A 25,097-nucleotide genomic window follows, 5' to 3' on the forward strand; every position below is an offset into this window, starting at 1 on the left:
CTTTTCTTTCTCTTGGGTTCTCATCAAAAATCAGCAAAGAGATTTTGATTCTACCCATTTGGAGTTCCATCCAATTTGAAGAAAAGTAGTCTTTCATCGTTGAAGGAGGAAGGACACCTCCATCGACGGTTTTGCAACCAACCTGATTCGTTTGGCACTCAAGTTCAACAAATTTTGAAGTTCTGGACTACCGATCCTTGATTTCTAAGCTAGCTTATCGTGTCCAACAACCACAACTTGTAAGGGACTCTCAATTCTTAATAGTAGTCGTAGATTTCGAAAATGTGCATTTAGATTTTTAACAAAACTTATTGTTTATTTTTAAATCGTAGAAATATTTTGTTTGATTTTCAATTCATGATTTGAATTAGAGATTTGATGTGTTTTTATCAAGTTTAAAATTTAAATTCGTGGGTGGGTCTAGGGATTTGAAGAACAGAAGAGAAAATGAAAAAAAATGAGCGAAAAATCAAGAGTTTGTGCAATTGTTCGGTGTTGTTGGCAGGAGTTGGTGGTTCCACCACTACCTGCTGCAGGCTATTCTGGCGGTGCCACAGCCAGAATAAAGCTTCTACCACCGACAACCACCATCAAAAATTTTTAATCGAAACTGACTTCAAACTTTTGGGTTGCTTTCCTCATGACTTACACATATTTTCCCTCCATTTATTTCATTAAAAACATTTAAGTAAATGTCCTCTTTCCATTTACTTTAAATTAAAGAGTACATTTACTTTTAGTTATTTAATGAAACTAAGGTTTTACCCCCCATTTCTAAATAATGAAAATGGTTTCAAGATCCAAATCTCAGAGGATTAAAATCAGAATTTTGGTTTCAAGAACAAAACGTAAATTTTGATGTTTTCGACAGATTTTCAAGGGTTAATATATTTCGTATTACTTTGAATTAAGCTATAAAAATTACATGGTGTCGAATCTCATATTCAAGACTTTCATTTTCAAAAATCTATTTTTGATTTCAAGAATTTTGAAAAATCAAGTTTCCGACACTTAGCCAATTTTTTACCAACTTTTCTAGTTTTGGTAGTGTGATTTCGCACTTATTGGGATCCCATTTTAACAAAAAAATTGATAGTTTTTGGATGGAATGATCAAATGAAATTGAGAGCTTGAAAACAGAAATATTGGATTTGAAAAGTTGAGAAGTGAAAACATCAAAAAAATGGGATGAAACAATAAAATGCCAGAATTACACCTAAGGGTGATGTCTGTATTTGCATTGATGTGTTTTGTGAGGTTGATGAAGGGATATCCAGGGATAATTATTGGTTGCATGTTTATTTAAATTTTGTCAATGCAGAGGCTCTGATTTCTATTATTTATTTTAGGCCGGGTGGCTACAGTTGCATGGTAAGAAACTATATATCTATTCTCAACCTTGTATTATTAATTTCTCGTTTATTTTTTTAAAAGAAAAATGATATATATATGTAGCTACTTCGTAAGTTATTAAAGAGTTTGTGAATACCTGAAAGGATAGTGTGTCATATCATCCGGAGTGATGTACTATCCTAGGATGTGTGGTAGGGACCACCAAGCTCATACATGGTATGGAACACGTATAAGAGTAGAGTCATAACTGGAATCCAGGTGCATTTTTTTCTATCTTTACCAATGAACTTGTATTGTAAAGGTGGTCGTCCATGAATGGAATTGTTAATTTTGAAAATCACATGCACGCTTGATAGGCATAGACGAAGATAATTAGTTAGTGATCACTAATAATCTAGTAGTAGTTAAACGTTTTGACACATTGAAAAGAGATCCATTGCTTACGATCACATCAAACGACCAGCCTGAGTTGGATAAATGATCCCGCAAGTGTGGTAAACAATTACCAGCCACAAAATTAAGAACTATGACTTTATTAAGAAATGTCATGTCCCGACTGGGAGTGATCCAGTCGTGAATCCCAACTCTCTAATTCTACTACTCCACCATTATGTATTATGTAGCTATTGTTTCATTTTGAAATATAAACTGAAAAGTATGTCTGTCATTTCAATGTTGTCAATTATATTTGTATAAAAATGAAAATGTATAGTGGGTACTAATAATTGATGTTATGTGAACTTTTAAACTATTTAGTTGTTCATCCTTGGCTATATATACTAATTGAACGTATTTTATTTTGTAAAGCTTTGCATGTATTAAAATGTTCAATATGCTTACTCGATCATGTTTAGGAAAAGTTAGTAGTAGAAATTGATTGTGGACTTATTGGGTAACTATTGTTATACACCCTTTCCTTCATATTTTTTTTAGTTTCAGAGCTTTCAGTCACCGAGGCAGGCGTGGAGTTGGCAAGTGAGAAGTACTTGGTCGATCAGATCGACGACCAGAGTCTATTGCATGGTGAGCACTAGGGCTGCACCCTTTAGTGTGGTCAGGTTCGTCCAGGATGTATATAGATTTTGAGGTTGAGTGTTAGGTTTATGTTAGAGTGAGAGTACTTTTGTAATCCTGTATATTAGTTACTTTTTGCACTACTTTGATTTAACTCTTTGATGTTGTAATTTATCATCTTCTACATCTTATATATTTTTGGCACATTCTTTATACATGATTTGTTGGTTATTGATTTATTAGGTTTTCAAGTTCCATAGAATGCTAACATAAATAGAGGAAACCATGTCAAGATTCCAAGGTGCTACCAAATACCTTGAGTTTGACCTTGGTATTTGTGTTAGTGTTTGGTAGGGTGCCACATGGGAACTTGTTGACCCTGATTGTAGCGAAGTCTATGATATTTAAATGCCAATATCTCATTTTGAAGAGAACGTCACCATTTCTTTTTTATTTATTTATGTTTTATATCTAGTTGTAAGAGAGGGTGGTGGTTCAAAGAAAGTTTTCAAAACAATTTTAATGTCATACTCTTTGTTTATTTCATTATTTTTGTTGAAATTTAGAGTGAATGTTGGTTTTTGGTTACCAAAGTTTTTGCTAATTTAGATCTTTAAATGCTTTTGGTGAGATTTCATGATTTTCCATGAAAACAACTCTATATGGAAAAAAATATACTTGTGGTGGGATAAGCTTTGTTAAAGGACAATATTAATAGACAAGTCTATGTAAATAGCTACTATGTTTACTTTTCAAAATACTGTAGGAAATAAATGAATTTATTTAAATTTGGAATTTGGATTGGGTATGTGTGCTTTCAATGTGTATGAATAATGAAGGAGCAGGGAATCCACTCACTTAGACTTAAGATCTATTGAAAGCCAAACAAATTAATAACTAGGAATTAAGAGTTTACCTGATGGAACAGGGATTGTAGACATTCCTTGATATTTTGATCTCCCATTCCCAACCTTCCAACCATTCAACATTTTGTACTTAAATTTCTCTTAGTGTGGGGGCGCTTTATAGACAATAATTACTTTAATTAACAAGTAAAGCCACTTATTTTAAAATTTGTAGGTTTTAAGGCATGCCTTCATAGTATTAGCTTTGTAGGGATGTTTTTCTTCTTTTGTATATTGGCTACGATATTTCCTAAAAGCAGAAGGAGACAATCCATTCTATTGTGATGAATAAATTATGGAGTACAATTCCATTTCTCCATATCAATAAAATTTTCATCTTTTTATAGATAAAGAAATGATAACAAAAAATAGGGAATTATGTTGAAAATATAGCAATCTCAGTTTTCTATAGCAATCCTGCAACCATTTAAAAACCACCAAAAAAGTCTTTTTTTTTTTTTTTGATAAGCACCAAAAAGTCTTCTGAAATAGCATGACTTTAATTACCTGAAACCCTACTTAATTATAGGCTTCTAAGGCATACCTTAAAATAGGTAAGTGTATGACATGCCCCAACTTCAAAGAATAGAAACTAAACAACCTAAAATATAACTATGCAACCTTAATACATTAAATTTCTAAAGTCCCACTTAAAATTAGCCTGAGAATTCCATCCCTCCTAATGAGCATATAAAATTAGCAACTTGTTTTTCAAGATAAGGTCTTTCAAGACCTCTTTTGAGCATTTATCCTGATTTGGACAATATTTTCTTTGACTGGGAGGCGCATCACATTGTGCTTCAAATTATAGGGAATCCACTTCTACATATGCCACGTGTTGACATTTGCATCTCTTTATTTTGTTAATAGTAGGGAATAATTCTCATGGAACTGTCCTTTTGTCCTTTTTTAGGATGGCTATTTTAAATAAGGATGACTAAAAGAGTATAATGGATATGGTTACAAATGCAAAGCAGCTTGTTTCTTCAGTTCAAGATGTAGCTCAAAAATTGGCTGATTATACCAATTTCAGGAGCAAAACAAATGCTTCTGGTAAGCTTTATTTTGTTCTAACTTCTTATGTTAGGAGATTTAGTCACATTTCTTGAATGATGCCATCTCCACACATTATGAGTGCATGTTATAAGTGGTGATTCAAGCTTGTGTAATTTAATTATCATTAGATTTTGGACAAGTAATTATCTGTGTTACATGCAAGAATATTTTTTGATACCTGGTTGAACTTTTTGAAGTTTTTCCCATTCTAACCATTAGCTTTGGACTAGGGAATCTCTTTGAGAGTAATGTTATGGATCCACTTGATATGAGATATGTTGTGTTGCTAGCCATTTTCATCTCCTTGTGGGACCAACAAATGAGCCTTCCATTACTTAAATCATCTAGATCGATAGAAGATTGAACCTTCTTGTTTGATTGATTGATTGACTTGAGATAACTACACCCATGAACACAATACAATGCTTGTTTCTTCATTGGTCTTCATCCATCATTTTGTAGACACCCCATTTTCGTACTTGCCTGATTAATCAACTTGTCAATCCGATCGCGACGGTTCCCAATGATGGGCGATATTCCAATGCTCTACTTTATTGCTAGATATGTTTCAGAAATTCGAATGAGGTATCTCAAACTAACAAAACTGTAGAAACCATGTTGCACTAGGAAAATATAACCCCAAAAACATAAAATCATCATTTCATAGATAAAAAGAAGCTTTACGATAAAAATCACTAAAAATGACCAAATTATCGAAATACCCCTAACATCAAAACATTCTTAGAGCCCCCTTATGCTTAGGAAAATCCTTTCGAACACATAAAATAATAAAGTAAAATCAAATAAACTATTTCGCCAATTTTCCCCAGATTCGATAAAATTACGAAAATACCCCTCATAGGGTTCGCAATTATTTCATGCCAAAAAATTCGTAAATGACACAAACCAATAATCCCATTGAATTCCTTATGAAAAATCGATTCCAAAACATCCCGGAATATTGAAAATTGACTTGAAACGCAAAAGTTCTCTTCGGGGGCAAAACGATAATTTTTCAATTTTTAAAATTTTAAAATTTGAAATTAATAAATAAAACATTAATTAACGTAAAGTAAAGCCTTAATAAAATTAATTTAAAAAAAATCTAAACCAAATTAATCTCATAAGACTTAAGTCAAAATCCTAATTAAAACTCTAATCTAAAGAAGCCAAGTCAATCTCATAAGACTTAAGTCCAAAACCCTAATTAAAACCCTAATCTAAAGAAGCCAAGTCAATCTCATAAGACTTAAGTCAAAACCTTAATTGAAACCCTAATCCAAAGGAACCAAGTCAATCTCATAAGACTTAAGTCAAAATCCTAAAAGAAACCTAATCAAACACTAACTCTACCTAAAAAAATCTATAAATAGGAGCCTCCACAACCTAATTTCATAGGTCAAAGAAAACCCTAGAAAAAATAAGTTAAAAAGCCTCCTAGCCTTCCAAAAACCCTGATTTTGAAGCCTTAACCCCCTACCTATCATCCGAACCATAGTTTTTGTTCACAAACTCCCAGAAACTCTTCACAAAATATCCATAAATCCATCAAAAAATTTAAGAAACATTCAAATCTAAGAAGGAGGTACTTCATCTTAGAGATCTGAAGCGGATCCAGTAACAGAAACAAAACGAGGAGTATCTTACGAAGAACCATTCTACTAGTTCTGAGGGAACAAATCATTGCGATCCTATATTTATATTTTCTTTCATCTTTTTTTATTTTATTTATTTATTTTAAGTTTTTTTTAGCAATGCAATCTTCTTAGGAAATAGTAGAGACCGACGTTTGTTGGGTAGGGTTGGTGCCTAACACCTTCCAACCCTGTAACATGATCCCTGTACTTACTTCTTTTGTAGATTAGTTGTTTTTATTCATCTTGAGTCAATGCTCGGTTCCTAGACCGTAATAATTAGGTGGAGACTCCCAAACCTTAAAGTCAAAAGCAGATCCGCACACCCCGCGGATCGAGGGCACTTTCAACTATCTAGTCATTTAACACTATCTAAAGCTATATCTTTCGTCAAGGTATGCCTTTTGCCAAAATCGATAACAAAAGTGCAGAGTAAAAGGTAGTCATCAAATGTTCTTTTTTGTTGTGTGATGTTCATTGCTTGATTAATTGTTTCTCTTATGATAGTGGTTCTTTAGGTGTGTTCTTTGGGGGCTAACAAAGGAGGGGTTGCCATTGAAATATTTGAATTTTACTTCTTTTTTTTCCTTATATTTTGATAAAATTTCTATATATTGTTTCACATTCATAGGTATAAGAATGATTCATGATTTCCCTTATACTTTGTTGCCCCTTTTGTATCAAAAGCATAAACAACTTCAAATATTAGAGAGTAGAAAACATGGGTAGTCTCTGTTGCTATGTTCAAGTGGACCAATCCACAGTAGCTATCAAGGAACAATTTGGCAAGTTCAAAGAAGTTCTCTAGCTAGGATGCCATTGCCTTCCATGGTTTCTTGATAGTCAACTCATTGGCCATCTCTCACTTAAGTTGCAACAGCTGGACGTGAAGTATAAGACCAAGAAAAAGGTTTGTCCATCTTCAACTACAATGCCCATGTCATGATTTTTAGTTTCATGGATCCTTCTACTTGGATTTCTCTGTCTACTCTACGTGGTGAACCACACCAACTTGATTCTGATTTCACTTTGTTTATGTAATGTCGAGTTTAAATTATTTCAAAATTTCGAGTTTTGTGGGTAATGGATTAAAAAGGTTCTGGACACTATTTCTCCAAATTGTTGAGAACATTATTTTACCTAGGCTTGAACCATTAAAGAATTAGAACGGGAAATAGAAAATATGACTTCTAGATCATGAGTGGTGGCCCCAAGTTATCTACTAGCTCTGACTTAGGGGTAGTCGTCATAAGACCCAACGGGTCCAGAAATAACTGAGTTTGTGACACCCCAAAAATATTCATTTGTTGTTTGGCAAAACTCGTAGTGTTTGTACATACAATAAGGTGGAAAATGACCAAATCTCATGACTACTTGCATGGCGCTCATGTAATGAAGATGGTTTAGTATAATTTATCTCAAGAAAAATATTAAATAGGCCAAAACTAGAATGACCGAACCGGTTACTATTGTTCCCTTTTACACTTTCTTGACCATTGTACTTAATTTTCTCTCTTATTTATTGGATTGAACATCTTATTGTATCCACATGTTATTAAGTTCAAATGATGGATACTACCTTATGGTATATCAATAGTTTTACCAAGTTGATCGGTCTTTCTTCTTGTCATTTATTCTGCAAGATAACATGTTTTTCAATGTTGTTGTATCTATACAATATCGTGTTATAGCTGAAAAGAAAAACGATGCTTTTTATTAATTGAGCAATACAAGGTCCCAAATCCAGGCATATGTTTTTTATGGTATGAACCAAAAACTCAAAAGTTACATTTAATATACAACATATTGATATTGATTTATCTTAATTGATGATTGAGTTTATTTCTTTTTTTTTTCCAATTGTCTTAGTGATTAGAACAAGTGTTCCAAAGCTTAATCTGGACGATACCTTTGAATAAAAGAATGAAATTGTAAAAGTCGGGGAATAGGAACTTGAAAAGGTACACAATTGGATAGATACATAGTTTGTATTCTGTTGTAGGCATTCAAGCTACTATTGGTTAAATGCCTCCATGTTCTCCATGTGTGTGCTGGCAACAAAGTAAGGGTGTGAGATGGGGTTGCTATGAATAATTATATGGCATGATCAGAAAAAAAAAAAAAAATAATGGCAGCTGCTATTGTGGACATGAAATGGCAACAACTGGCTAATATTGCATGTGAAAGAAGGTGGTGGCCATGTGGGCTGAGAATATGTGTGGGTTATTGTGGGTAGTGAGAAGTGGCAATGGCTATTTTGGCTTGCTACATTGACAGCAGATGGCAAATACATCTGAAAAAAACACGTCAAAGGAATGGGAGCAGCAGTTGTGCTTGTGAGCAAAAGGTGCAAGGACATGTAAGAGGTGGCATAAGCAATTGGGAAAGACAAATGACAAGTGGGACAACAGGTATGCGTGCTGGGTTTTAATGAAATGGAAAAAATAGAAAACAAATAATGAAATGGAGGGATGTTATTGCTCCAGCCACATGGCTATGTTAAAACAAAAGAATAAAATAAGGAGTGGAAAAGGGGTGTAAGGTGATATGTGAAAGTGTTAGTAGCTGCTGTTATAGTAATCATAATTATGCATTTTTGTCACATTACAATTGGTATGTATTTATCTTTTCCATTAATTTTTTATGATGTATAATTCTCAAATATTTGCGTAGATTCTAGTACCCATGGTTATGATTTGAATAATGCAGAGCATTAACATCTACCCCTTGGACATGGGGATCAACTTTTTATAAATTTTATGCTAAGCGTGCATTTTTTTTGACTCGTCTACCATGGATCCCCTATTAAAATTCTTACTATTTGACATTGTGTAGGTTATTCCAAGGTAGCTCTGTGACAATACTAAGTTTGATGCAATTGAAGTATTGAACAAACTTAGAAAGAAATATGTTTTTCCATCTGGTTAGCTCCTTCTTCCATGTCTAGGGTTGGGACCCACTACTTGATGGTCCCATATATAATAGCTATGGGAACTTATTTTTTCTAAAGCTTATTTTTACTATTAGACTGTTCATCATTATGCTTACCATTAAGACCCTCACGCAAAGGAATTTGGCACCCAAATCAGTGAGAAACTTACTTCAGTTGAAGCACGCATTCTGCCTGTACCCAGGGTAAGTAAATGTGCAACTGTTTTTATTTGCACAATATCATTTTTCTATTATATGGAACCACCTTTTACCACTTCAGTTTGGGTTTTTTAATGGTTCATGGTTGGTTGTGTTGTTCATGCATCTTAAATACCATGATATAGGAAGAGAAAATAATTGCTTGCTAGTAGTTGGTCAATGGAACATGATGAATAAGGTTTCACTTTCTCTTTAGTCAAGAACTTCACAATTTAATATGTTTGCCTTAGAACTGTTGAGAAAAATTATCTAGTTTCTTAATCTGTCTTCCTATCTAGAATATTGAAAATGAACCAGTCTTGTCAAAATAAATGTTGATATACTTGTATTGAATTGTAAAGTCATAAGGAGTAGGATTCTATTTGAATCATGATTTCATTTGATCTTAAGTAGTCTAGTTGAAGGAAGATGAGAAAAATGTATATGGTCCTTGTCTTTGGTCGCATTACTTCATCACAAATTAAATAAATTGCTCATTCTCATCAATCATCTTAATTATTAGTATTTAAAATTTTGCATGGATGGACATGCATTTCTTGTTATTCATGTCAGTGATGTTAGTTAATAAGCATAAACACCCACAACTTTTTTGAGCTTAAGAAAGAACAAAAGTTGCATATGTAGGTGTCATTGTTTTCACAATAAAAATGGGCCTTGTATATGTATTCCAATCCTAAGAATTGATAGAGTTGTAAGTTTCAATCATGAATTGTATTTGAATCCTACATTGGATTCAAATTATGAATCATAAGATTTAATATACACTAGTAAAAACAAAGGGTTGGTCAGATTTTAGACATTTGTCACCGAAGAAACCCATTCTAGACATCTTGGTTACTATGCTGGCCGAGTTATTTAGGGATTTTTGAGAAAAAAAACATTATCTATATTTTGGATATGATATGAAATATAGTATGTTGCTTAAGTTTATGGTAGATTTAATGTAAGAAAAGAGATAGAAGGTTTGTTAATATTTTGAAATATTAGTTTTATGTAATAAAAGGTTTGTTAATATAAGATTTACAAGTGCAATGTTGAGGTTTGGTGAGACTGTTCAAGTTGTTTTTTTTTTTTGGATCTAGAGTGCTACCATAATCTGTGTACACTTTCAGTTGTTTTATTAATCTAACATCACTTGACTACAAAGTTGATGTTAAAAGAGACATTTCTTTTTTTAATTAAACTTATTTCTTGTTTGTTATAGGACACAAAGTTGTTGGAAGGAAAGAAGATTGGAGTGAAAGCCTTGGGAAAGAAGAAACTAGATGAGTCGAAGCACTTCATCTGGAAAGATGGCATTATAGTGCCGTGTGGCCCCTTGGGGTGCAATGACAGTCCTCGAGAATACAATGAGTATGCCGTGTACAACCCAAAATAGGTATATCGATTAGTACAAGAATAGGGTATTTTTAATTTTGGATTGTAATTTTAATGGGGATTAATAATGTGTGTAGGTGAGCATAAGGTTTGTGGTAGAAGTTAAGCGTGAAGAGAAAGGTTCTTAGAGAAAGGTAATAAGGTGATGTGGAGACAATAATAGTGATGGATTTGATTATAGAGCAGTGGCTCAAGTGTCTTTTGGAGCGTGTAAATAACTCGTTTCTTTTTTTGTGGTTCCTTTTTATAATGTATATATGGTAAAGTAGGGAAGGAGTGATGGGTAGGTTTCTTGTTTTGGGGGGATGGTGATAACTCACGGTGATGATTCCATTTTGTAATTTTGATGGTGAAGTACTTGGTAATTGTGTAAATTAGGACTCATTGTAACTCTTTTTGTGTATAAATTAATGTGATAGAGAACCTTGATGTTTTCTATTTAGGTCTATTTTGACCACGGGTAATAGGTGTATAGAAAAAAATATTAAAAATTAAGGGTTTTTTTTTTTTTTTTTTTTTGAAGTTTAGATATCGATTTATGGTCACTTTAAATATTGGTTTGTCATCGATGATGCCTAAAGTCTTAGACTTAGGACATCAGTCTTATAGACATCATATTTTAAATCGACGTCTAAGGTATTTTTTTGTGGTAGTGCGTTCTGTTTTATAAATGCAGATTTGGAACAGTTTTTAGTCGTTCCAAATCATGAGATCTAGAACTACTTCCAACCGTTTAAATTCATTAACGAAGCCTCGATTAGAGGCGATCCGTTAATTGTTTCAGATTGGCTTAGGAACGGTTATAAACCGTTCCTAACGTCCATTTTTGTTGTAGTGTTGGCGGTCTTGTAGTAAAGGCTTTTTAGTCAATGAGTTGAAAAAAATGATAGAAGTAATGATTTTTTTTATAGGTAGTAATCATAGATTTTTTAGTCATAATACGAGGATAATATTTGGTCGATTGCCGGAAGAAAGAATAAAGAAGAAAAAACAAATGTCAACATTTAATTAAGGAATATCAACTAAAGAAAAACCATATACCTAGTGGGCATACTTGGCGAGTCTTCAGCCAACGACTAATGGAATAGAAATGGAATGCATGATTGAATACACTTACAAAATCAAATTAAAACCAACTTAGGGAGGAAAAAAAAGTATTACCACATGAAGTGCAACAACCACCACATTACTTCTATTTGTTGGAGATTGTTGGTAAATGGTGGGTCTTCATGGAAGAATTTGGAACAATTTGTCGAAGCAATGAAGAATTGAAGATGTTATAATTCTAGATTTCATCCAAATTTAAGCATGTAATATGTGAAAACTATTTAGTGATCTATGAAAATAAATTATTACTTGATTACTACAACAATCAATAGGTTGGTGCATATTAGCAAGATCTTAAATTATATTCAGCTAGTAAGAGAATTCAGTCACAAATCCACTAACTAACATATCTAGTTTTTGTATTTTATTTCTTACAAGTTTTAAGAGTAAAAACATGCTTTTGATCCTAGCTTTACACTCACTGAGTAGTATTAAAATGTTATCTTATTTAGGATATGGCGTTGAATATGAGCCAATCGTACTCTTTTGTAAAAATCGATGTTTCATTTTGGAGACGTGAAATTAAATTTCATGAATTTGAGTTTTTCAATGAAATCTAATAGGTTGTGGTATTGCGCATAACCAATGGGGTAATCTATGTGGGCCCAACGACCCTTAGTAAGATTTGAATTATTACTAGGTTAGTCAAGCTAGCCTGACTCTCTTTTAAACTGCATGGAGATGCCTTCATTTTATTTGGAAATTCTAGGTGTTCATCTAATATTTATTAAAATGTAGGGGTTATGTAAAAATTACCTTCTTTTCAAACTACTCCAGATGCATGACGTCTATTTGAAAATTTTAGAAGTATCTTTAACATTGAAAAAAAAATCTATGAAGACAATTAAGACTAGAAGCCCTCTTTCGCCCACCAAATATATTCTACAAGACATTACCACTATTAAAAAAAAACAGTTTGGACAACACCATGGTTTTTTTAAAATAGACATCTATTTTTATGGAAAGAGATATCTATAGTCTAATTTGGGAAATTTTGAGTGATTAATATACATCGGTTTTATAAGCCGTTGTCTAAAGTTGGGTGTAATAAATAATGTTTGGGTGCTAATATAATTTATAAATAGACATCGGTTTTGAATGTAACGGTGGGGCTTAATAATTAAAAGTTGGGGTGCCGATATAAGAATAGAAATAACAAAATAAAAATACCTTTGCTCTCGAGTGAACCACTCTCTCGATGAATCTCTTCTCCCTCTCTCTCTTTTGCGCTCGATAAAATCCAAATCTCTCTCTCGTCTCTCTCGACAAAAGCCTCAACCGATGCCTCTCTCTCGTATCTCTCTCAGTCCCTCTCTTTCACTCAATGTTTCTCTCTGATTCCTTGAATGAAAAGCTAGGGTTTAGATTCAACGATTGATTATTACTTCAGCGATGGATCCTCTCGAAATCGAACGAAGAAGAAGCTTCAGATCGATCCTGCTACATCTTCGAAGACTCTCCTCTATCTTCAACGCGGATCATCCACCATTTGATGAAATCATTTTGGATTTCAGTTAACATTCCCGCGCACAATCCATTTCAGAGTTTGTGCATCTCTCGCCATCCTTTTAGAGGTAAGAATGATCTCTCTCTCAATTTTTCTTGGTAGAAAGCTTTGATTTTTTTTTTATCTATTAGGGTTTCTGGTGTATTTGAGATCTTTGGTTAGGGTTTAGGGTTTTATGGTTTGAATGCTTGTTAAGTTGATTTCGAAGTTCGAACAATGTCATACTTAAAAAAATCTTTGTGGGGTATCTATAATCTTACTAAATTCTTTCTTGTTTAATCTGAACTGAGATTATCTGTTTTTAAGCGAACATTTTGGTTACAACTTGCGATGAAACATAGTGATAAAGTTTATAATTCTGTTTAGATCTCAAGTGAGGCAAAATAGAAATTAAGTTCAATTCAGTAATCTAGATGTTTAACCTGGTCATTGATTGAGTTTAGAAGGTCTAATTGTTGTGAGATGGATTGTCATTCGTTCCGATTAATTAAAAGAAAAAAGCCAATGAAATTTAGAATTGATGTTTAGTTCTTAAAGAGGGGTAAAGTGGAACTTTAGTTTGATTTAGTATTATAGATATTTGTTGCTTCATACTTAGTCTTGGATTTTTAGAATGTAACATTAATCCACTTTGAGATTTTTAGAGGTAAAATGAAATTTTCCTGGTTTGTGAACAAATTTCATTTCTTTGATCTGTTGGTCAGGATTGGATTATGAAACATTGGGATAAGACCTACTATATTAGTTCTGTTACTGGGGCATCCAATGGCAGTGCCTTGGTGGTTATGTCCAAGGTTAAGCTTGAATTTTAATCCACTTTGAGATTATGCTATAGCAAGTCTGTTTGTTTTGGTAAATTGAGAGAGTTTGTTTGTATGGTTTGTGTTTGTTTTATTATCTGATTTTGCTGAGTTTCTTAACATGTTTTCATATGTAGTGACATTTTCCATGTTTTTCCACACTAAAAATTTCTAGTTTTCGAGGAACTTATGGTCATTTAAAAGAAAAATGAAAGCCTCTGTAATAGTTTTTTATTTGAACCTTTCATCCCTTTTATGTTTTTGGAATTAATTCTTAATTGCTTAATGGTTGCGGGGTGTTTATGGTGGGACCACTGATTAGCTATTATTCTAATTATTCATGATGGTACCATTGACTAGAAATGCTGAATTTTAATAGCCATATTAGTTCCGGTTTTGATGTAATTAATTGGGTTGGCTGAGATGAAAAGGTAAAGAATTGAAACCTTGGTTGACACCTTGTATTCACTACAAGAAAAGTGCAAATAAGGAATAAGAGATTAAAATGGTTTTTGGTCGATTCTAAATAAATACGGTTCTAAGCCATTTTAATTTTTAATATTAAAAACCAAAGATTTAATTTTGGTATGACTTCACAAAAATATGAAGGATTAACCAAAAATAAGTTATAGAATGAACTTATGTTTTTAGTTAAAAGGAATGGATTAGTCATATTGAGGGTGTCAAAATAACGAGCACTAATTAGTATTTCAGAATTGACTTGTAGGTTCGTATTGGTTTTTCACTTTGAGGGACACCTCAAACTATCAGTTAGCCATCTTTGATCCAAACTCTGTGAGTACTACTCGATATGTCTTTCACGAAGTTCTTTATTTCTAATAAATTTTATTATTATTTAAGATTTTTGTGTCCCTTGAAGCTTGATCTACATTTCATTTATTGTTTTAATGTGTTTTCATTCACTTAACTTTGAAATTGACCATTGTCTTCCACCTTTGATCCAAAATCTGGTGAAGAATACTATAATTTCCCCCATTTGGACTTTTGTAAGACAATATATAATGCCTTAAGTTAAAAATTAAGATGAGAAATGGCTCCACGATGCATGGGGAAAAAGCTTTATAAGAATCTACCATCATTTGCTGGTTTGCATAAAATACTTTGCATTTTGTATTCAAGTATTCAGTAGTTTCATAAATACAAAGTAGTAGGCTATAGAAGGAATTGGGTTGTGACTTGACCCATTTCTTTCCACAGAGGAAGTATGAGTTTACAAAACAACTGGTGTATAATTTTTTTCTTTTTAATGTAGCTTGCTTTGGGGTCAACATGATCCATAGGCAATCAGGAAATCACTTATGTGTTAGTGTCAACTAGTTGTGCATTCCTAAGCGCTAGTGTCAGGCAAGTCCACTTCTGCTTTTCGAATTATATTGGACTGTGCATAATGGTATTAGTCATTTTATTATTGATATGCTGAGATGGTAATTGAATCTTAGTTCTATTACTTCCTTTCATTGTTTGACACATTGGGTTCTAGCACCCTATTAACTCATGTACGCCACTTCTAAATTTACTTTTGTTATTAGTTTGTCGAAATTGATCACAACATTAAATTAATGCTTATTATAAATTATGAGTTCTACCCTTCTGACTTTGTTATTGATATGCCATAATTGCTTATTGTAGAGTAATTTAGCATCCCTTATTGTTTTCTCTTTCAAACTAATTGGAGTGTACTATATATCTTTCATGGAAAAAGGGGGATATCTGAACCTGGTGAGAAAATGTCTAAAATAGCTTTGTCCAGTTGAGCACATTCCTTCTGAAATTGAATTTGACGTGAGCAATCTAGATATTAGAGATAAAGTCTTAGTCTACTAACGATAGATCATGTTTTATCATTCTTTACTTTTGTGCATAATTTTAGCATATTATCCATCATTCTTCTGTCATTTATTCGGCTACCTTTACACAAATGTTTGAATATAATTGTACAAACTAATGCTATCTTTGAATAACTAGTTGATGAAAACTTGAAAGTTCTTTTCTTTCAATCCTCATTTTCCTCTAGCTGTCTCTAGATTGTTCTGCAATGTTTTGTTGAGATCATTGTTGTAAGTGGAACATGTTGGCCTATATTGTATTGCTAATGAATTTTGCGAGAGCCATCGGGTGTTGTGTACTTGAGCTGGCTAATGTTGTGTTTTAGAATTATATTCCCATGTATATTCATTTGAGACATAAATGATGATTTCCAAAAGGCCTATGTACAATGATGGAGTGGGTCCTGGTGTCATGGTCGTGTTCTTTCGAAGCGAGGTTGTGCGGCGCTAATCTATAAGCAAGCCTGTAAAAATAATCTCACACCACAAAACGTAGCCTGCAATACAAGAGAACGGGGGTAACACGAGGCAAAACCTAGAGGTAACTTTGTTGATATAGTATATAAATTACACGGAGTAACACATTATAAAAACAAATAGCTATGTTATAAGCAACTAGTGATCTAAGACACATGAGACTCCATGTAGCTTGGAGTGAGGGCTTGAAGTCAATGTGGGTGTAGGTCGTGGATTGGGACATTAGACACCCTTCCTATAAAGAGTACGCTTAGTCTTTCTTAGGTTTCCAGAAGAAAATATCAAAAATAGATACCGATTATACTCTTTTATTACTAAAATGCCACTAGGCTAACAGATATGCCTTGGCATGGGGTTGATATGGCTTAATATGTGAGTCTTACATAGAATTACATGGGCAGTCACGGGTGACTTCAGGGCGAGCTATACCTAACTCTAGGTGTCGAAGTGCATGGCCTTCATAGTCTCCCCTACTTATTTTGTAGACGTCCTCGTCGCATTGTCCTTAAGAAACTTTTCAATCTTCTTCTTGAAAGATAGTAGGTTCTTTGCACTTTTCCAGGTAGCTTTACATTTTGACATGTTTTTTCATTTGATGAAGTACTCCACGTGTTGCTGCTAACTTGACGCTCTAGAAGAATTTTGTTGAAAACACGTTTTTGTTGAATCGTTGAATGAGAAGGTGTATGTGTTGGAATGCTACGCGTGAGATCTACTGGATCTGCATGGAATGATTTGAGATAGTTGGCATGGAAGACAAGGTGAATGTTGCGTAACCAATGCGGCAATTTCAACTTGTAGGAGACCTTGCCAACTCATGACAGGATGAGCATTGGACCTTTATTATGTTGTTTTAGGCCTTTGTGTGCTCGTTGAACTTGGTTGAATCTTTTCAATTGATTTGTCTTGAGTAAAATTAAGTTACCAACTTTGAAACAATCTGGTCGACGATGTTCATCAACCCATTTATTCATTCTCTTGGATGCTTTTTTAAGGTAAGATTTGACAATTTCATTATTGTTTTTTCAAAGCTTAGCAAACCTGTATGCCCTTTGATACTGTTCCTGATAACCTGAAATAATAGTATGAGGAGTTAGATGTTATTAGCCAGTAATAAATTCAAAAGGACTCTTGTTGGAGGAAGCGCTCTTCTGAAGGTTGAAACAGAACTATGCGACATCAATAAGATTTGCCCAATCCTTATGGTTGGTATTGGCAAAATGCCTTAAATATTCCAACACGGCATTGCATTGCTCTATTTGCATATTTGTTTGAAGAGGTTCACTGGTCGAAAAGTCAAGTTGAGACTCAAGTAATCTGAACAGTTCGTCCAAAAATTTTCTGTGAATCTTGAATCTCTATCACTGACAATAGTTTTGGACACACCCTAATACTTGATGACATGCTTGTGAAGTAATTGAGAGGCTTCATCTACAACCTAAACTTGACAGTTGCCTAATCTCCAATCCAATTTCAAAAAGTACTTGACTGTCCCAAGTCGATTGAATAAGTCTGCAATCAGTGGGATATGATACTTGTTTTTTTTTGGTGACCTTGTTCGAGGTTTGGTAATTAACACAAAGTCGCAATGACCCATCATGTTTCTTTTGGAACAAAACATGCATCTCATAAGATACCTTGGAAGGTCTAATAAACCCAGACTCCAGAAGTCCATCAAGTTGCTTGCGTAGCTAGTTCCGAAGGACTCATTCTTTAAGACCCCCTTGCAGGAGGTGTGGTACCAGGTATTTGTTCAATCTAGTGGTCAATTGGCCTACGTGGTGGTAAGGCCTTAGGAAGCTCATTCGGCATCAAATCATCAAATTCTGTCAATACCTATTTTACCGGAGTGGGAATTGAATTATGGTCCTGATCATCAGGTTCAACTTGTAAGGTAACAATATACGTTTGCTTTTCTTTTTTTACCCTTTCTTCAGTTGAAGGAATGAGATCATCTTTCTCTCGTCTTTGCCTGTGGAGACGGAAATGAAGCTTGGGCATTCACCTAGCATGCCCAATGTGTTGGTGAATGGTATCAGAACAGCCCTGTTTTGTCACAAGAAATCCATCCCAATGATGACTCTAAATTCATCAAATGAAACCGTGAGCAAGTCAAGTTTACCCCTTCATGTTCCTATCTTGATGGACACGGATTTGACCGACCCTTGGAAATGAGTGGCTTGGAAATTTACAAGTTTCATGCGGCTAAAATCTTTTTCGAGCCGAATATTGAGGCGTTTTGCCTTTACAGGGGAAATGAAATTGTGCGTAGCTCCTGTATCAACCATTGCCTGGGTGGTCTTACCACCAATTTCTATGTCTATATACATGAGACCCTTCCATTGACGGTTCTTTTGAGTTTCAGAGATCTGCTTGATTGCATTCAACAAATGCATGGCTCTCATGTGAGGAGAATCTTCATCATCTCGTCCACTTGCACTCTCGTGACCAGGGTCACTCTAGGAGGCAAGTAGTGCGTTCAACTTGCTTCTCTGTGGGCACTTGAACATCTTGTGAGGACTACCACACAGATAACATTTAGGCTTGTTGCGGTGATTGGTAGGCGAGCTACTTTTGTTATTCGATGGGGAGGAATCCCGTTGGGACCCCTAGCTAGAACAGTGTCTGTGCCCTCCATTCTTACATTTAGAAGACCCATTGGTGTGCTCACGCTGCGGAAAGTACCCCTTTGATTGATGGTGTACCTTCTTTCTGCTCCCATCCACAGGAGTACAATTCGTTAACTGCTTGGCTGCAGCAATAACAGTCATAAGATCTTGCACACGTTGCCTTTGGAGCTTTGTTTGAACCCAAGGCTTGAGCCCTTCTTGGAATGAGAACAACTTATCTTTCTTTGACATGTCACGGATAACAAGCGTCAAGGCGGAAAACTACTTGACGTAGTCGTGCACTGTACCTGTTTGGTGGAGTTGCCTCAACTTTCTGCGGGCATTGAACTTCACATTCTCTAGTAGAAACTGATTTTTTAGCTCCCGTTTAAGGTTATCCCATGTATCGATGGAATATTAGCCAATTTCCATCTCAGTGTACTTGGTTTGCCACCATAGTTTTGCATCACCTGTGAGATACATAAAAGCTGTGGTGACCTTTACCTCTTCTGAATCTGGACGAGTTGCACAAAAGTACTGTTCCATATCAAATAGGAAATTCTCGAGCTTTTTCGTATCGCGAACACCACTAAAAACGCGTGACTCTGGGACTCGTAGATGTGAGGGAAGAGCTTCACTACTTGGAGACCTACCATGGTAGTGAGCTCCGTGATCTGTTCTTATATCTTTGCTAGGGATCCTCAGGTATCTTCCTCAAGGTCAACTTATCTAGCGCTGAAGGTTATGGATTCGTTATCCAGCGTGTTTTGGTGATCATCTAGTTGTACAATACCATCAACGTGACCTTATAGTTGGGCCATCTTGTCTTCGAGTAGCTCAATGCGTTCCTTATTTGTACGTGGGGGTGGTGTGGTTGGAGCGGGTTGGTTCGCCGCACTTTTCTCTCTTGCCATCGTTCGCGTGAACTAAATGAAACTGGGGAAGAGCTGAGAACCTGTAACAAACTTGGTTCTGATACCAACTATCACGGTCGTGTTATTTTGAAGCAAGGTCGTGCGACACTAATCCATAAGCAAGTTTGTAAAAATAATCTCACACCCCAAAACGTAGCTTGCAATACAAAAGAACGGGGACACAACACGAGGTAAAACCCAGAGGCAATTTTGTTGATATAGTATGCAAATTACACGGAATAACATGTTACAAAAACAAATAGGTGTGTTACAAGCAACTAGTAATCTATTATATGAGGGACTTCACGTAGCTTGGCATGAGGGCTTGAAGTCAACGTGGGTGTAGGCTGGGAATTGGGACACTAGACACCCTTCTTACAAAGAGTACGCTAAGCCTTTCCTAGGTTTCCAGAAGGAAACATCACAAGTAGAGGCCGATCATACTCTTTTATTACTAACATGCCAGTAAGCTAACATATACACCTTGGCACGGCGCTGATATGGCTTCATATTTGAGCCTTACATAGAATTACATAGGTGCTCTCGGGTGACTCCAAGGCGAGCTACACCTAACTGTAAGTGTTGAATTATATGGCCTTCACACTTGGGCAACCAGCTGATTCATAGGAGCAGATAACATAAATGTGAGTCGCCTAGCTCCCAGAGATTTTGTAACAACAGGAATAGTCTTGTGTACTAGGATTAGCCATTTGATCTAGTGTTTGATGCTCACAAGAAAGATATGTCCACTGCCCTATAAAATTGCCTTATGGATTATATTCCTTTGGGAAAAAACAAAAGGTTCACATTCCCTCAATACGATTAAAGTGTCTATGCCTTTAATCAATTATTATGGTGTCCATCAGACTGACTTCTAAAATCCATAAAGAACACATTCATGCACTTTGAACTTTCGATATTAAGGGACTGCAATACCTTAAACAAGAACTATCTCCAAATATTTCATTGGATATGTAAAAAAGTCAGAGGTATTAAAAATAATCTAGTTATTTTAGCTTTAGTTGTTATTTAGATATAGTTTTTATTTATTTATGATTTGTAAAGGCACTTTTGTCTTTTTAACTATTTTACTAATATAAATTCTTGTTAAGCTCTCACAAAGAGACCTGACAATTATCTTTCTACAATTCTTCTTGGTCTCAAAGCTTAGAGGACCCATTGACCTCCTTTGGGTTCCCCTATCTGATTCGTGGGATCTTAAAGTCTCCTCTCTCCCTTTTTTTCCTTCTTCTTCCCTCTATCAACAACCCTAGATTTTTTTAGACCTAATAACCTAGCAGGAACTTCGCTAGAAGGTCTCCCATTCAAGGTTTTTTTTTTTTCTTTCTCATCTTCCCTTAATCGCATGTTGCGATAGGGATTCTATCAAAATTTTCACATACTGCGATACTATTTTCTACGCTGTGCTTCTACCCTACGATAGGGTTTCTATGTTTCAGTGTATTGAGTTGATTTTTTACTCGTGTTAGGGTTTTTGCCCACGAATAGCATGTAGGAGTGCTACCTGCTACTTGCAATAAGTTTTTGTGGGCTGGGGTTACCTACGATAGTAGCATATCTGTTGTTTGAGAGTTACGACAGGTCTATTGGACTTTATGAAGATCTGTGACAACAGTAAAACTGTTGTGGACTGCTTGTGACAGGTTTGTTGAACCTTGTGAAGTCTTGCGACAGGTCTATTGGACCTTGTGAAGATCTGTGACTGTAGTAGAACTATTGTGGACTACTTGTGAAAAACTGCTATAGACTGCTTGCAACAAGTCTATTGGACCTTGTTAAGATCTGCAATAGTAGTAGAACTGCTTGTGACAGGTTTGTGGGACCTTGTGAAGGATTGCGACAGTAGTAGGACTGCTTGTGAGGGCTTGCAACACTTTGCGACAGACTTGTGAGGGCTTGTGAAACTTTGCGACAGACTTGTGAGGGCTTACGACAGATTTGTTGATCTGCGACAGTAGTAGAATTACTGTGGATTGCTGTAGATTGCTTGTGACAAGTCTGTGGGACCTTGTGAAGGGTTGTGTCAACAGTAAATTACTTGTGAGGTTTTGCCATAGACTTCTTGATTATTCCAAAGTTTTATTGAATTGCTTCTAACTATTTGAAGACTATTGTCTTCTTGTTTAGACTGCTAAGAGACTTGTGACAGCGTTGTTGCCCCTTCTACATGTGGTTTTTTCCACCTTGGATTAATACTATGGGAGATCTCCCTTCGATCCAAAGTTTTATTGTTTATAATGTGTCATGACGACAAATCACGAGACCAAGGATTCTTACACAACTCTTGGGGCCAATTCCTTAGTCCAACGTATAACCAATGCCCTACTAGATGGTCAAAATTTTCAGTCTTGGTCTCTGTCTGTGCTACTTTATTTGGGTAGTAGAGGTAAATCTGGATGGATTTTGGGCACCGTTACTAAACCACCTCTTAGATCCTAAATTTGAACAATGGGAGATCGATAATTACATTATTCTTGGATGGCTATTAAATTCAATGGAGTAGCGGATCTATACAATGTTTATGTACTGAGACATATGTTCACGTTAGGAATGACTCGAAGATTTATGAGTTTTACCGAGACATTGCCCAGGCTACCCAAGGAACACAAAGTGTATCTGATTATTTTGGGTTTCTCCACTTTTGTTGGGAGGAGCTTTCTTATTATGAGTCTATGACTAAGCTATTTGCAGAAGTAGCCGGATTTGTGGTTAAGAGGATTGCTCAATAGTAGACATCAATTTCTCATGGGTTTACGTCCTAAGTTTGAAGCACTTCAGACTCAAAACTTTAGTACCACTCTTTTACCTCATTTATTTGAGGTATTTGAGACCATTGACAGTGATGAGCATTATCTTCATCTTGTTCCATCTCAAACTCAAGCACGTGATATTCTCTTTACTCCCACTACAGATCAGATGGTTCTAGTAGCCAACTTGAGTTTCTCCGACATTCGATTCCCGGGATCAGGGAGTCGTGGTTGTGGTAAAGTGAATGACCTTACTTGTAGTCATTATGGAAAAACTGGTCATGAAAATGCCTGTTGCTTTCAATTCTATATGTATATGATACCATGATCTTCGTCCGCTTCATCTTTGAGATAGTCTGCTCCTCGTGCTGTTTCAATGGAGTCATCATCATCCATTCCTCTCATTGATTATCATTCCTTACTTGACACAATTGATTTGCAACAGCTTCAGACTCAGATTGCCACTATTGTTCGGGATCAGATCCATGCTCACACTCACCCTTCATCGATAGTTGTCTCAGTTACTACTCCTCCAGGTACATCTTCTGTTTTCCTTGTCACTCAGTCTAGCTCTTTTCCACTGACATGGTTATTGATTCTGGTGCCTCTGATCACATGACTGGCGAGTCTAGTCATTTTATCTCTTTTACTACTTTTCTACCACTCATAGGGAGGTTTGTCTTGCTAATGAATCTCTTACACCTATCCACAGTAAGGGTACCATCCCCTTATTTTCTAAGATTTTACTACTCTGTGCTTCATGTCACTCATCTATCTTTTAATCTTATGTTTTGAGTAGTATTACTAGATTACTAAGTTGTTCAGTTACCTTTTTTCCTACTCACTGCATATTTCAGGACTTGACTTCGAGGCAGATTCTTGGCAAGGGGTATGAGAGGGATGGGCTGTACTTGTTTTGATCTCAGTCTACTATTATTCCGGTTTTTGTGCTTCCTTTCTCTGGAAGTCATACTTTTTCTTCTTAGACTTTAGATTTATGGCAGCTCGCTTAAGGCATGTCAATTTTCAGCACTTATGTCATTTATTTCTTGTTTTAAAAATTGCTTGTAATGGACACAAATTCCAATGTTCTGTGTGTTAACTTTCTAAACACATGTACTTCTTATATTCTTCGTATGCATCGAGTTAATAAAATATTTGATTTAATTCATTCTGATGTGTAGGGGTCTTTCCCTATTACTACTTTTAATGGTCATAGATATTATATTACATTTATTGATGACATTCTCGTTGTACTTGGATTTATCTAATGCGTTCTTGTTCTGAGGTGCTTCCTATTTTTTCAATTTTTTTTAAATGATTCAAATGCTGTACAATATTATTGTTAAATCTCTTCGATCTGATAATAAGGGGGAATATATATCTGATGAGATTTGCTCCCATCTTCATGAGCATGGTATGCTTTACCAATTGATTTGTCCTTATACTCCTGAGCAGAACGGGGTGGCAGAACATAAGAATTGCCATCTCATGAACATTGTTCGATGTTTTCTTCGATGAATGCATGTTCCTAAGGCATATTGGAATATGACAGTCTTTACTACGACTTATCTTATTAACCGCATCCTTAGTTGCACCTTAGAGGGACAAATACCTCTTCATGTCCTTCAACATGATAGTATATTTTTTCCCATTACACCTCGAGTATTTGGGTGCATGTGCTTTGTTCAGGATAGGACATACAATCGTACCAAATTGGATGACAAAGTCATTCGATGCATTTTCTTGGGTTACTTCTCTATGTCTAAGGGGTATCAGTGTTATGATCCAGTTTCTCACTATGTCATACACTTTCTTGATGATCTATCTCCTATAGTCTTATCATCTCCCATTTTTCCTCCATCCTCGTCGCCCTTAAGGTCTACTCTTGTCGCCCTCTCTCCCCTACACCCTTGCCAACCTTCTCCTTGGATTCAAGTATTTCATTTCTTACCTACACGATATACCTATTCTTATTCCTTATATTTCTGATTCTCACTTATTGCCTTTCGTAAAGGTAAGCGGGGGTGTATTACTGATCATCCTATTGTTCAATTTGTTTCCTATCAAGGTATTTCTTCCGTTTATTAGGCTTACCTTGTAGCTACTGATTCTATTTGAGTTCCTCGGTCTATATCAGAGGCTTTGCAAGATTCTCAGTGGACTAAAGCTAACTGTTGAGATGATTGCTTTGCAGAAAAATAATGCCTGGGAGCTTGTCACTCTTCTATCTAGGGAGCGAACCATTTGTTGTAAATGGGTCTTCACAATGAAATACCTTGTCAATGGTACTGTTGATCGGTATAAGACACGCGTAGTTGCTAAAGGATTTACATAGACTCTAGGGAATGATTTTGGTGACACGTTTGCTCCTGTCGCCAAACTCTCCACTATTCGACTTCTTATCTCTCTAGTTGCATGTGATTCCTGGTCACTTTACCAACTTGATGTGAAGAACGTCTTTCTAAATGGTAATTTGACTAAGGTTATTTATATGAACCCTCCTTTAGGGTTTCATTTTCAAGGAGAGTATTCTGGGAATGTATGCCGGCTTCTTAAATCTCTATATGGCTTGAAAT

The 25,097-nt window shown here is 35.4% G+C and overlaps 1 long non-coding RNA gene across 4 annotated transcripts in view; it reads left to right on the forward strand.

Moving 5' to 3' along the window:
- Positions 1-12,788: 12,788 nt before the first annotated feature.
- Positions 12,789-25,097, forward strand: part of LOC147391032 (uncharacterized) — a 29,965-nt gene continuing 17,656 nt past the window's right edge. For 3 of the 4 annotated variants that reach the window (XR_015183357.1, XR_015183358.1, XR_015183356.1), the window contains exons 1-2: positions 12,789-13,170; positions 14,631-14,698. This is a non-coding gene — a long non-coding RNA (uncharacterized LOC147391032). Of the gene's footprint in view, positions 13,171-14,630; positions 14,699-15,176; positions 23,690-25,097 lie in introns of those variants that run through there. The other variant, XR_015183355.1, reaches the window with a different exon arrangement.

The sequence above is a fragment of the Akebia trifoliata genome, chromosome 11 (assembly GCF_017979445.1).
Source record: "Akebia trifoliata isolate Shusen 1 chromosome 11, ASM1797944v1, whole genome shotgun sequence".
In the NCBI taxonomy this organism is placed as follows: domain Eukaryota; kingdom Viridiplantae; phylum Streptophyta; class Magnoliopsida; order Ranunculales; family Lardizabalaceae; genus Akebia; species Akebia trifoliata.